The 12412-nt window shown below is 47.6% G+C and overlaps 1 pseudogene; it reads right to left on the minus strand.

The window, feature by feature from the left end:
- Positions 1-4086: 4086 nt before the first annotated feature.
- Positions 4087-9267, minus strand: LOC131810437 (cytochrome P450 4A11-like; annotated as a pseudogene).
- Between the last annotated feature and the right edge of the window lie 3145 nt (positions 9268-12412).

The following is a 12412-nucleotide window of genomic DNA, read 5'->3' on the forward strand; positions in this document are numbered from 1 at the left end:
CACATATATGTGTCATGGGAGTCATGTATATGAGTGTGAACTCACCCTAGGTTTTTTCCTTTGCCTAGAGCCAGCAGGCAGCAGCCAGAAGACCACTTCTTAGTCACATTCTTTATCCTCAACATAATTCTGTGGTTAGAGCTTGTGTTTATCCATGGGTGGCCACCTAGAATTTCAAGTTCCCATTGCCTTGAACTCTCTGAGCTTGGCTAACCCTTGCCCTTCTTCACCACCTGATGCTGGGGAATCTTGCCAACCTTCCTGTCTAGCACTTTCCCAGTTTATTTTCCTGCCCTTGGTCAAACATGAAACATCTACACTGCCTCTTCTCAAAGCATGGCTGAACTAGCCCAGTAACCTAGGCAGCCAAGGGGCTGAAAGGAAGGTCCTGGATGCAGGCACCAGCTGGGGAAGAAGCCCCTTCAGGAAGGCAGAATATGGAATTACACCATAGGCAGAGGTCTTGGGGAAGCCTGTGTGTGACATACAGGGTCTGGGCTAAGAATGGCAGGGAGTAGGACAAGAGAAAAATCTGTGTTTAGAACCAACAAAACAATAATGTCTGGGTTGAGAGAGGCTGGTGGAGAAGGGCAAAAAGGGCCTGAGAACAGGGCCCAGGGTCAGGAGGACCAGTACCCAAGCAATCACATAATGGGGCAGGGTTGGTCGACGAGAGAAGCAAGGGACTGGGAAGGGGTCCTGTGGGACAGGTGCCATCAGTAGTTTGCTGACTGGGGTCTGATATTCTGTCCCACTGGCCAATCCATTTCTCCATAGGGGTTCCTCCTAGTACCTCTTGGAAAGCCAACCACTCCATGGCCTGAGACAATGGGACACATCCAGCCCTCCTGGGGTGCTGGCATCACAGAGCTGATTATTATCTCCCTTCCTGTCTCCTCCATCTTTCCTCCCCTTTTCCCTTTTCTCTTCCATTTATCTTCCTCCAAGAGAAAACACACACTCCATGCAACGTTAAGAAATTTATTTGAGGGAGGAGGAAAGAAGAGGAGGGTATGTGATGACAAATGGGTATGCTGGTAAAAAACAGGAGAGAGCTGGAAACATGGACTCACAGCAGTCACATAGGGATTAAGCAGACTGAATCATGGCTCCCAAAGAGTCCATGTCCTGGAAGCTGAGATACGTCTGTATTATCTGAGTGCACCTGTCTAATCACAAAAGTCCTTATGGAAGAAAAGGTGATATAAAGACAGCAGCAGAAGGATATTGAAAGATGCTATTGGATTTGAAAAAGGAGGCTCCAGGAGCTAAAGATCACAAAGAATGCAGCTTGATGCTGGAATAGGCAGAGAAAGGGATTCTTTCTTGGAGACTAGTGGTAGTGTGACCACCAATACCTTGGCTGTGGTCCAGCAAAATCCATTTTAGACTTCGATCTCTAGAACTATAAGAGAACAGACTGGTTTATTCTAAGACACTAAGGCTATGATAGGTTATTATAGCAACCACACAGAAATAATATAGAGACAATCAAATAGGCATAAAAAGAAAAAGACATGTAGAGGACAGGCAGGCTGGGAAACAGGCAGGTATTAAGTTCAGTGGGTGGTCAGATTCAGGCGGTAGGAGAAGGGTAACAGATAAGTAAATAGGATGTTTGGGGAAGGGTGAGGTGGAGAAGGACAGACAGTCTGATGCACAAGAGGAGGAGAGCAGGAGGCTGGCAGTGGGCAGAGTGAAAGGAGGAAATGGGCAGAGGACAGCAGACAGGAGAGAATGACAGGAAGACACGAGGCAGGCAGGCGGCCTTGGGGCTCATCCTTGTCCCCACAAGGGTTAGAGGAGGTTCCTGAGATGCAAGTGGATCCCATTCTTGGACATCAACACAATTCTTGGAGTGGGAACAGGGACCCTGAAAGGATCTGCTGCCAGCTCAAAGCAGAGCAGGGTTAGGGTCACCGCTACCTTCATCTCATTCATGCAAACTGTTTCCCGATGCAGTTCCTGGGTCAGGGAAGGAAAAGGAAATGAGAAGTGGCATCAAACCTCCTGCCAGGAACAGCACATTCGGGGTCCTCCTGCATGGGCCCAGCCTGGATCCATTTTCCTCAAGACACACACACATCTTTATGCCTACCTAGCCTTGCTTGTTTCACTCTCTTCCCTTGACCTTTGACAAAACCTACACTCTTCCAGGATTAGCTCCTATTCCTATCTGTGCTCTCAGCAGGCCTGAAATCCCGTTACAAGAAGGTCAGCACCTTGAACCAAGTCAAGTGATCAGTAAGACAGTTAATTATTAAGTTGTTCACTCTCTGCTCATGCCATTTCAGGTTTCACAATGTGAAGAGCAGGATAGGGCACCACAGGGCCATCCTTCAGGCCCTAGCCATCTGGAGTACACAGGGGTCCAGATCCTCAGAGAAAGGACAAGGGAGTTGGGTAAGGAACTCAGAATGGCGACAAGGGAAGCTTCTGCAGGGGCAGAGCCTTAGTGACACTCGTCCTGCTGCACCATCTTCCTCGGTCCCTCAGTCAACAAGCTGCTGTAGCTTTCCAATTCTACTGCAGAAATGTCTCTGCTGCCCTTCCTCAACCTCCCCACATAGACTTTTCTGTCTCCTGCCTCCATTCCCTCTTCTGATGCCCTGGCCCAGCTCTGAGCCTCCTATGCCCTCCATCATAGGTACAACATATCCACATGCCTCAGCTGATATCAAAGTCCTCTCTAGGTTGTTGGCTCACTTGTCACCTGTTCAACTCCCCTCCTCCCAGCTCAGCTCCTGCTGAGGAGATCCCAGAGAATGCCCTCCCTCCACCTCTGCCTGCCACATGCTCAAGGCTAAGGGCAATGCCAGCTTGCCTTCACTCCCACCCCTGCTCACTGTGCCTCTTCATTCCTGTACATCACCCTAATACTTTACTCAAGGACATATCACTTTCCAGAGTAGGACAGTGCCAGGAAAATGGAGCTTCCTACAGAGGGGTCAATTAGGAAATGAATGAAAGAAAGGAAGAAAGGAAAGAAGGAAGGAAGGAAAGAAGGAAGGTCTCTTTCAAGTGGAGGCATTTGTTTCTTGACTGTGAACTCCTGGAGCCAAGGGCACTAAGCCATCTCATAGCAGAGGACTTGGCACACAGAGACAGGCTTGATAGACAGTATTATAACTGAATGATGTCTCTTGAACTGAAAAAGAATCCCACCCTGAATGGAATAAAATATGAGTAACCATTAATTCTGAGCTAGGAACTGAGCTGTTTAGCCCTCTCCTGTTTCTACTGGCAGCCACATGACTTGCACCAATGTCTAGGAGGACGGACTCAATCCCAGGGAGAAGCAAATCCTGGAGCCAGTATCTGGAAGCACAATTTGCTTAAAGATGTTGTGTGAAATTGGGTTCATTCACTCTGTATGTGAAGGATTGTCAGATTTCTGAATTTGGAAAAAAAAATGGTTTTCTAGTAACTGCTTACAACATTTCCTGCAGTTACTATTTATAGGACACTCTCAGCAGCACTGGAGGATTTCACAGCAGCCACGCTGGACAATAGTTATCCTACTGAACAGCTACTTCACATGTGCTTTACATTTTACACACCAGGTAACGTTCAAATGCCAAGTGTCATATATATACAACAGATTGGATTTTCTCCCAAATGCAATTTAATGTCCTCATTTTTATATATTTGCCCATTTGGATGTCTGGACTCTAAGTGTCATATTAAGGTATATAGAGCCCAGATCATATGTAGTGTTTGGACACCTGGGAAAATTGTCAAGTGTACATGACCAGTACCATAGAGTCAATAATTCATTTGGTTGGTGAAAATAATAACACAGATAAGTCAAGTTCTTTATGAAGCCCCTAAGAGACTGTAGGAAACTTTTCTGTGTATGGCTGAAATATTTGAGGCATGCAGGAAGCTGAGTACGGAAACCCATGGAATGTAGTCAATGGTGCCGTGTGGAGGCAGAATGGGGAGTTGAGTAAAAAAGGCTGGTTTGAGATTGTGTGCAACGACAATTTTTGAGTCCATCCTGTCTTTGACTTAGACAACACTTGAAAATTACATGTGAGAAAATCTAATTCTGTAAAGTTAGACTCACAAAATGAAGAACTCACAAGAATACCCTGAGCTATGGAACACCCACTGATACTGAATTGTGGATGGAGATTGTGTAAGAGTAATGGGTCAAAGTCTCCATGGCATTCAGTGATTACCAACTTTCTTTGCATAGAGACACATACCTCTTTCCCAGCACTCCAACATGCCAGGACATATCTACAGAAACCCACATAAATGTAGCAAGTCACAAACATCAAGTATGTACTCCCCAAATAGCCCCTGCCTCCTCCCATTCTGGTACAAGTGCCTCACCTCCATCCTCCTGAGAAGGGCAGGAAAGCATGGCTGTGTTGAGAGGAACCCAGTGCAAACCGGGAAGGGTCAAACACCTGCAGAGGGATCACCAGGGCCAGGACAGGTGTGTTCAAGCCCTTCCTTCCAATCATCCAAGGGACAGCACACCCAGAGGTGGGCCAGGAAGAGGGTTTGACCTGGAGGGGATGACCTGGAGAGGTCATCCCACCTCCTCCTCCCAAGGTCATCATACCTCTGGGTTTGGCCACACCTTTGGGTTGTGGTGAAGGGCATAAAAGGAGAGCGTCACTAAGAATCCTGTGGGGCAGAATAGAGAAGGCTGGACATACATGCTAGTGGGGCCAAGGTGCACCCACATACAGCTTGCAGCCAACCGTGAGAGCCTTTCTCATCACTGTGAATGGAATGACAGTATTGCAGAAGAGGTGGGGCAGATATAGCATAACAGGTACACATGTGTGCACAGGTTAGTAGATTAACCAAGACCAGGCCAAAGCAGGGAAGAACTGGAAGCTTACATTTTGGAGCAACTCACGGGACAACTCACATCAAGTACCATCCATGAGCCCTTGGGGAATATACATCAGTTTTTCCATCCTCACAACAACCCTCCAGTGAAGGCTCAGAACTCTTTTGTTCCCATGAAGCTCCTGAGCCTCAGAGAGGCTGAGCACCTTGCTCTGAGCGCCCAGCTAGGATGTGGCAGGACGACAGGGATCTCAGATCTGGTAATCAGCTATTCTCTGCCATCATCCTGAAGCCTCCCTGGAGACTGGACCATCTGAGCCATGATGGTGAATTCTCTGATGTTTCTCATTAGCCTAGACCCTATAAGGAAAGACCTCCTATCCCCCTGCTCTGTCTGATGGTCTCTCAGACACTCATATATCAAAGAATGAGAATATTGGGGGCCTGGGTGGCTCAGTGGGTTAAGTCGCTGCCTTCGGCTCAGGTCATGATCTCAGGGTCCTGGGATCGAGTTCCGCATCGGGCTCTCTGCTCAGCAGGGAGCCTGCTTCCCTCTCTCTCTCTCTGCCTGCCTCTCCATCTACTTGTGATTTCTCTCTGTCAAATAAAAAAATAAAATCTTAAAAAAAAAAAGAATGAGAATATTAAAGCAAAACCCAAAGCTGCATTCAGGGGCTGACATGTATTTATTTCTTGGATTAAACACTGTGGGAAGCATACCATATACCTCATCTGACAAACAAAGGAAATATTGGTTTTCTTGAGGGAGAAATGTCTCTGAAAGACATGCACCAACTGCCCAGAACATGTGGATTTCTCGCACATGTTCCTGTCGAGTGTTTATGGAGGGAGATTGGGGAAGTTCACACCTTTGGGTAAGGAGCGTCCGTCAGGGAAGCTGATGGGCTTGCTGAGCTCTCTGCAAACACCTGGATAGAGTCGCACATGGTGGTGTAGGGCATCTGGTCCAGGTGGTCCCTAAACAAAACTATCCTGAAGGGCGGGCAAAGCCCTGGCAGCCAGGGAATTCTCTACTTGAAGGGTTGCGCCTCCCGTCTCATGAGCACTCACCAGGTAATGGAGGCACCGTCCCCCAGGAGGCTCTGGATCTCCTCCTGGCATTTCTGCTGATGCTCTGTGTGTGTGGCCAAAGCATAGAGGATCCAGGAGATGCCACTGGCTGTGGTGTCATGGCCCTCAAACATGAAGGTGTCCACTTCCGCACGGAGGTCCTTGTTGGAAAAGCTGGTCCCATTCTCCACCTGGGAAGACACGGAGTGAGGACAGGGTTTGAGTCCCTCCTCCACACTTGTAAGCAAAGCCTCAGGCCTTCCCTGCCACACTCACTTGGGCAAAGAGGAGGATGTCCAGGAAGTCCAAGTGCCTCTTGCTCCTAACCTTCTCCAGGTTTCCCTCCTCATGCAGCTGAGCCTTCCTCAGCTTGATCACTCGGTCTGTCCAGAACAGTGTTCCCAAGCAGAGCTGAATGCTCTGAGTGCCCAGACACAGACACTCACAGTAGCCCCATTCAGAGTGCCAGGTGGATCAGGAGGAGTGTGGGAGTGGGTGTTTTTGTTGGGGAGGGAGCTCTAGCACCAGGTGCTTGCAGGTCATCACTCCCTCAACAGCAGAGCCCAAGGAGGCTCTGCTTGAATGCAGGTAGGGGCTCTCATTCAGTCTTCACCCATGGGGTGACACATGTAGCTGCTTGCATAGCACCTGGTACCCTAACACCTGCACCAGAGGAGTACCCGGTTGGGTGTTTCCCAGGTCCTGGAAGGGCAGCCAGGGACAGGACTCAGCCTGAGGGTAAGGGGCCAGTCCCTTTGGGATGTGCCTGATGAAGGAGGGGAGCTTCCCAGAGGGCAGATACAACCTGTGTGTTGATGGGCAAGCTGACAGGCCTGGTGATTCCAGTGGCCTTCAAGGGTCAGTCTGTAGATGATGTCTTTCCAGTAGAAAACATTCATCATCCGAGAAAACACCAGGTTGTTCAGATCCCAAACGGCTTGAAGGTAGGACTGGGAGTTCCTGAAAGGGGAGGATGCAGAATGGACTGGATGGAGGGAGGCATGTGACCTGGAGTGTGGTGGGCCTGTGTATGGAGCATTCCTCAATCAATGGGACAGGAGACCCTAGGTGTTTGTCATGTCATTCTTACATATTTGAGACCCTCAGCCCTTTATGAGGGACTTTGGCATCCAGGTTTCTTCCTGTGGCAGAGAGCAAGGTCTGTGCCTAATGAAGGCTTGGTGCAGGCTGAATCTGACTGTGGCCAGGGGCTCTCGGCAGAATGTGACTTTTTTGGCTGGTAAACATCCAAGCTGTGCTAACTGCCTTTCAGATAGTCCATCCCAGTTGGTAAGAAATAAGACCCTGCAGCTAAGGATTTCATTGACCTATCTGCCTGTTGGTTGCCCTGGTAGCTGAAGGCACACTTCATAAGGGTGTCCAAAGTCATCAAGGAAATGTATCCAAAGATCTCCAGAATGAGTTCTGGCCGAGGAGTTCCTCCCATTTGTCCTGTGGTAGAGGGACATATATATCTTTCTCTACTCCTCCAGAAGGCCCATAGTGACAAGGCTGGACTCTCTCTCTGCCTCTCCAGATATTCTGATGAGATGCCCTCACTTTCTAAAGCAGTTGTGTTTCATCAGTGTACGACCATATAGCCATTTGTTTGTAATCCAGTGAGTATTTTCTCAGAATGTAGTCTGAAAAAGTTAGTTAATTGTTATTTAATTAATCATGATCTCTTACCATCTGACTTAGGAAGAAGTTTAGTGGTAACCACGTTTTAGGAGATCAGAAAACATTGTTCCTCTGGGGACTAAGGGGCAACATTTTGTGTCTTAAGGTTGATGTACACATGAAAAACAGGTGAAGTCCCAATTTAGGGAGCAAGAGTCAAGGCAAAGGAAAGATCAAGGGGGTAAGACTGGAGTTTCTAAAGAAGGGATATCAGGGACTTCAGTTCCTCTCACTCAACAAATGTCAGCTGAGTAGTGAGTGAGAAATAGGGTCAGGCTCAGAGGTGATGTTATGGCAAGACCCAGCCCTGGAGGGTAGAGACTTGGTCTCCATTTCACTGCACGGAATGGCTAAAATCCATCAGAAGCCTTCAGCCCTAGCCCAGAGCCCACTTGAGTGACATCATGAATTGTACACCATGCCACTGAAGCTGCTACTGTTCAGGCCAGCCAGGGGCAGTTTGTCCTGTTGTCTAGGGGCATTGGCTACTCTTCCTGTCCAAGTCAAAGACCTGGAACAGGGACAAGAAGAGACACTTTATCCACCATGACTGTCTCTCCTGTGGGCAGTGAGCAAAGGGTGGATGTAAACAGGTGCCCAGATACTTTTTTGTTCCATCCATCCCCAGGGGGCCCTGTCTCATAGTATGATATAAGTTGTGATTCTGGGGGCCATGTCTAATGGATGTCTGAGAGACACAGCTGTCTGAGAGTGGACTTTGTGAACTGTACTGGGGGTGTGAGTGTGCAAGTGAGCAGCGGTTGAACTTACCAGCATCACTTGGACAGAGTCGGCCATGAGCCCCACATAGGGCTTCAGGATGTCATAGTGGAAGGCTGGGGTTAGCATTCTCCGGTGCTGGAACCACGTCTTTCCATTCAACAGGAGCAAACCATACCCTGGACCACAATGGGTGTGTGTGTGGGGAAGGAACCTCTCAAGAGTTGACTGGGGACAACTGGGGAGGAACCCAGGGTGTCAGAAGAAGGGCATCCTGGACAAGGCAGGAAAGGACAGTGCATGTCAGGAAGGGGACTTCCTAAACCCTGGTGCACAGCTGTGAGATTGAGGTTGAATCAGAGCAGCACTGGTTAATGAAGGACTTCAATGAAAAGTTAGTCTGAGATCATTATGGAGACTGAGAAGTGAAGTGGGAGAAACTGAGCTGCAGGAGGGCTTCCCTACCATTAGGAAGGGGTGAGGTTTTTATCTGAAGAAGAGAGAGGAAGCTCAATTCAGATTGAGTGGAGTGACTGTGGTGCTGGTCACCTCATATTTGTCTGGGCCAAATGGATATTTGTTGGCAACCTAAGCAGAAGGTGAACCATAGTTCTTGTTAAATATACTTACCTATCCAGGGAGCCATGAATCTGTAAGAACCATCAGACTTTGGGTCTGAAAATAAGAAAGGCATTACAAGAAACTGGAGGTGACCAACGAAGACAGGCTGCCCCAGGTCTAGACCATTGTCCCCCATCTCTTCCTGATGATTGTCAGCTGGTAGTTTGTGTCAATCCACCTTCTACTTGCCTTCCAACCAGGACTCTTTGTCTTTCCTGATAGTTACTGTGGGCTCGGGAAGGAAGACTGAGTGTCCCACCACAGAGGCCTGTTGAGTTGGAAGTTGCATCAGTAAGAAATATAGCTTCTGTCCTCAGTGCTAGTGAGAAGACAGTAGCTTGACCAGTGTTCTTTGTTTGTTTGTTTGTTTGTTTGTATTCTTACTTTTTTTTGTTTTTGTTTTTGATTTTCTGTGGTGGCTCAGTCATTCCACGTGCCAGCACAGGCAACAAATTGGGGTTCCACGCAAGCCATCATGAATAAGAAATTGTCTTGAGTTCTGGGATCACACCATTGTGGTGAAGAACGTTAGAAAGAAAGAAGGAAGGAATAAAAGGTGGAAAGAATGAAAAGTGGAAAAGAGGGAAGGAAGAAAGAGGAGAGAGGGAAGGAAGGAGAACAGGAAGGTGTGAGTAAAGGAAGGAAGGAAATTAAGAAAGAAAGAAAGAAAGGAGGAAAGAGAGGAAAGGAAGGAATAAAGGAAGGAAGGAAAGAAGAAAGAAGGAAGGAAGTAGAAACAAAGAAAGAAAGAGAGAAAGAAAGGAAGGAATAGAAAGAAGGAAGGACATTGGGGAGGGTATGTGATTTGGTGAGTGCTGTGAAGTGTGTAAACCTGGTGATTCACAGACCTGTACCCCTGGGGATAAAAATATATGTTTATAAAAAATAAAAAATTAAAAAATAAAAATAAAAAGGCAAAAAAAAAAAAAAGAAAGAAAGAAGGAAGGAAGAATGAAGGATACAAGGAAGGAGAAAGCGAAAAGGCAATTCCTTACAGGTATTTAACCTTTCAAATAGAGTAACTGTATTTGGGTTTCTGCTGGCTCTTGGGCTGGAAAAATGGCAGTTAGAGTAGAGGTGTCAGTAGATATTTATGACTGAGCCAGCAGTCTCTCCTGAAATGTCACAGTCCCCAGGAATGTATCCAAGAGGGAAGAACTCCTCCAACAGACAAGTGGGTTTGCACTCACCCGATCGCCCCAGGATCACCTTCATATAGTCTGGGTCATAGAGTATGAGGCTAACCCTGCTCCCCCATAGTCAGCGAGGACTGGTGCATGGATATTTCTCTGCCCTTTCTGAAGCTCTTGTAGCTCCTGACCATTTTGGAGCTGTCACCAAGGGAAAGACAAATCAAAAAAACCTTGCTTCCTCTTTAGGTCCAGTGCTTAGAGAGGAGGTGGAGGGTAGGATGCCCACATGAAGATAGTTCTGGTTATCGGCAGTGATTAGGAGTTTGGAAATGTTTCTGATGAGCAAGGCTCTGATAGGGATTCCAGATTTATGGAACTTATGTTCTAGTGGGAGTAGAGGTGGGGAAGTCAATCATGCCCTATACTGAGATGTGTTGTCCAATGACTTAAACAAAGAGGCTTCTCTGTGCTCCCAGGTCATGTCCATTGCTGCGACCACCCTTCTGCTTGGATCCAGTGCAGGGACTGCATGGTGGGAGCCTCTTACCATGAAGTTATGTTACCTCATCCTCCAGGGTCGCTCAAACCAGTGCAGCAGGGGCTCCTGGGGAATCCTGTTTCAGCACAGCTGCCTGCCTCCTTTCCGATTGCTTGCTCTCCAAGCCAGTTGGCTTCCAGAAACTCCCGCTCCTGGGTTGTCAGTAGATCCTCTGGGGACCCCAAAAAGCTAGATAGTGTTCTGCCTGGTTCTTTCTCTCCCTGGGTCACTCTGACACCCACTGGTTTGTTAGGTTTCCAGACAACCGCTTGGGACAGCCATCTCTTCCTGAGAAGATGTGGTCAGGGCCAGCTGAGACTATCAGAGAGGACATGGTGCCCATAGTGGCAGTGGCAGTAACTCTGTAGACTGATACTCAGTGTCTACTGGCTTTCAGGCTGCGTACACTCACACAGGCAGTGCTCCATGGCAGCTGTTTCACCTGGCCCCTCTTAGGAACTGGGGTCACAAAAATGTCCCCAAGTGAGATACCAAGACAGTGGTTGGAAAATAAAGGGTCAGCACAGGCAATCAATTATCAGGTGCTGTGGGCTGTGCTGGCCTGTGGTCTCCAAGACAGGAGGGAGAATCTGGGAAAAGATGAGGCTGTTGGGTCATGGATTCCCATACAGGAGTTCCCCTTTCATGGTTCCTGACTGATTTCAGCCCTATTTAGTGCAGCAGGTTTGGTAACCTAAAAACATGCTAGTCATTCATAGACATTACCATTATCTTCAATTTTTATAATTAGAGTGTAATTGTGACCTTATGTCTGTGCCAGGTGACATTCAGAGATTAGTATAACTCACACAGGACTATACTCATGATCATGATCATCATCATCATGATCCCCATTTCACAGATGAGGAAACAGAGGGATAGAGCAAGTATTTGAAGTATGTGGCAGAACTAGGGTAGAATCCAGGTAGCTTGGCTCAGAGCCCATATGCTTCCCTGTCTAACTTGTCAATTGTCACCTGGCCTGAAAGACTAACTTTAACCTACTGCACATGGCAATCTAATTCCTGACTTAGCCAATAACAGAGGTACTGAATAAATGAAGTCTCAGATTTGTAGGAGGAAGAAAAATCTGGTCTGCAATATATTAGGCCAGCAGAAGCTGAGAGCTGATTGGGCCTTGGGGGTAATAGCAGTTATGGAAGTAGAACTCGTGTGCTTACAGTATCCATACCATTCATGTAATGGGAGTCAGTGGAGGAAATTTTAGTGGTTGCTTAGGTCAAATCCTAGCTCAGAAAGGTGACAACTGCATCTAACGAAAGGTCTCAATTTCTCCAAACGGACTATCTGGAAGTCATTAGTGCAACAATTTTCATGAAGAAACTGGCCTCTGACTATCTCCCTGTGGCTGATGTGAAGTTTCTGTCTTTGGTTCCATTTAGCTGAAATTGCTTGGCCTCCTCAGCAACATCCCCGGGCTAGGCTTGTTCAATCCACACAACACAAGACAGCCCTTCCTCACATGCCCCCACTTACTGATTCCCCTGCTGAAGGACCAGTACTGACAGAGCTGGAGAGTAAGTACCATCTCCATCTAGCTGCAAGCTGCTCCTTCCTCTGTCATTCCATAACCTGTCCAGGCATCTCTTGGGGTCAGCTCTGTGCTGGTAACTGGGTACTGGAAGGGGGTGACATCCTTAGCCCAAGGAACCCACAGTACTGTGGTTGGGGAAGGAGAATTAGGAGGTAAACAGATTCTTTTAATGGTGCAACTCAATGTCAATACTCTTTATTTGCCCCATCCTGGAAAACTTCTCTCTCATGAGTGCCAGTAACTTGTCAGGGTTTTAACACTGAAATCACCAGTCTGGAACAT

This window comes from Mustela lutreola, chromosome 10, assembly GCF_030435805.1.
Source record: "Mustela lutreola isolate mMusLut2 chromosome 10, mMusLut2.pri, whole genome shotgun sequence".
Taxonomy (NCBI): Eukaryota; Metazoa; Chordata; class Mammalia; order Carnivora; family Mustelidae; genus Mustela; species Mustela lutreola.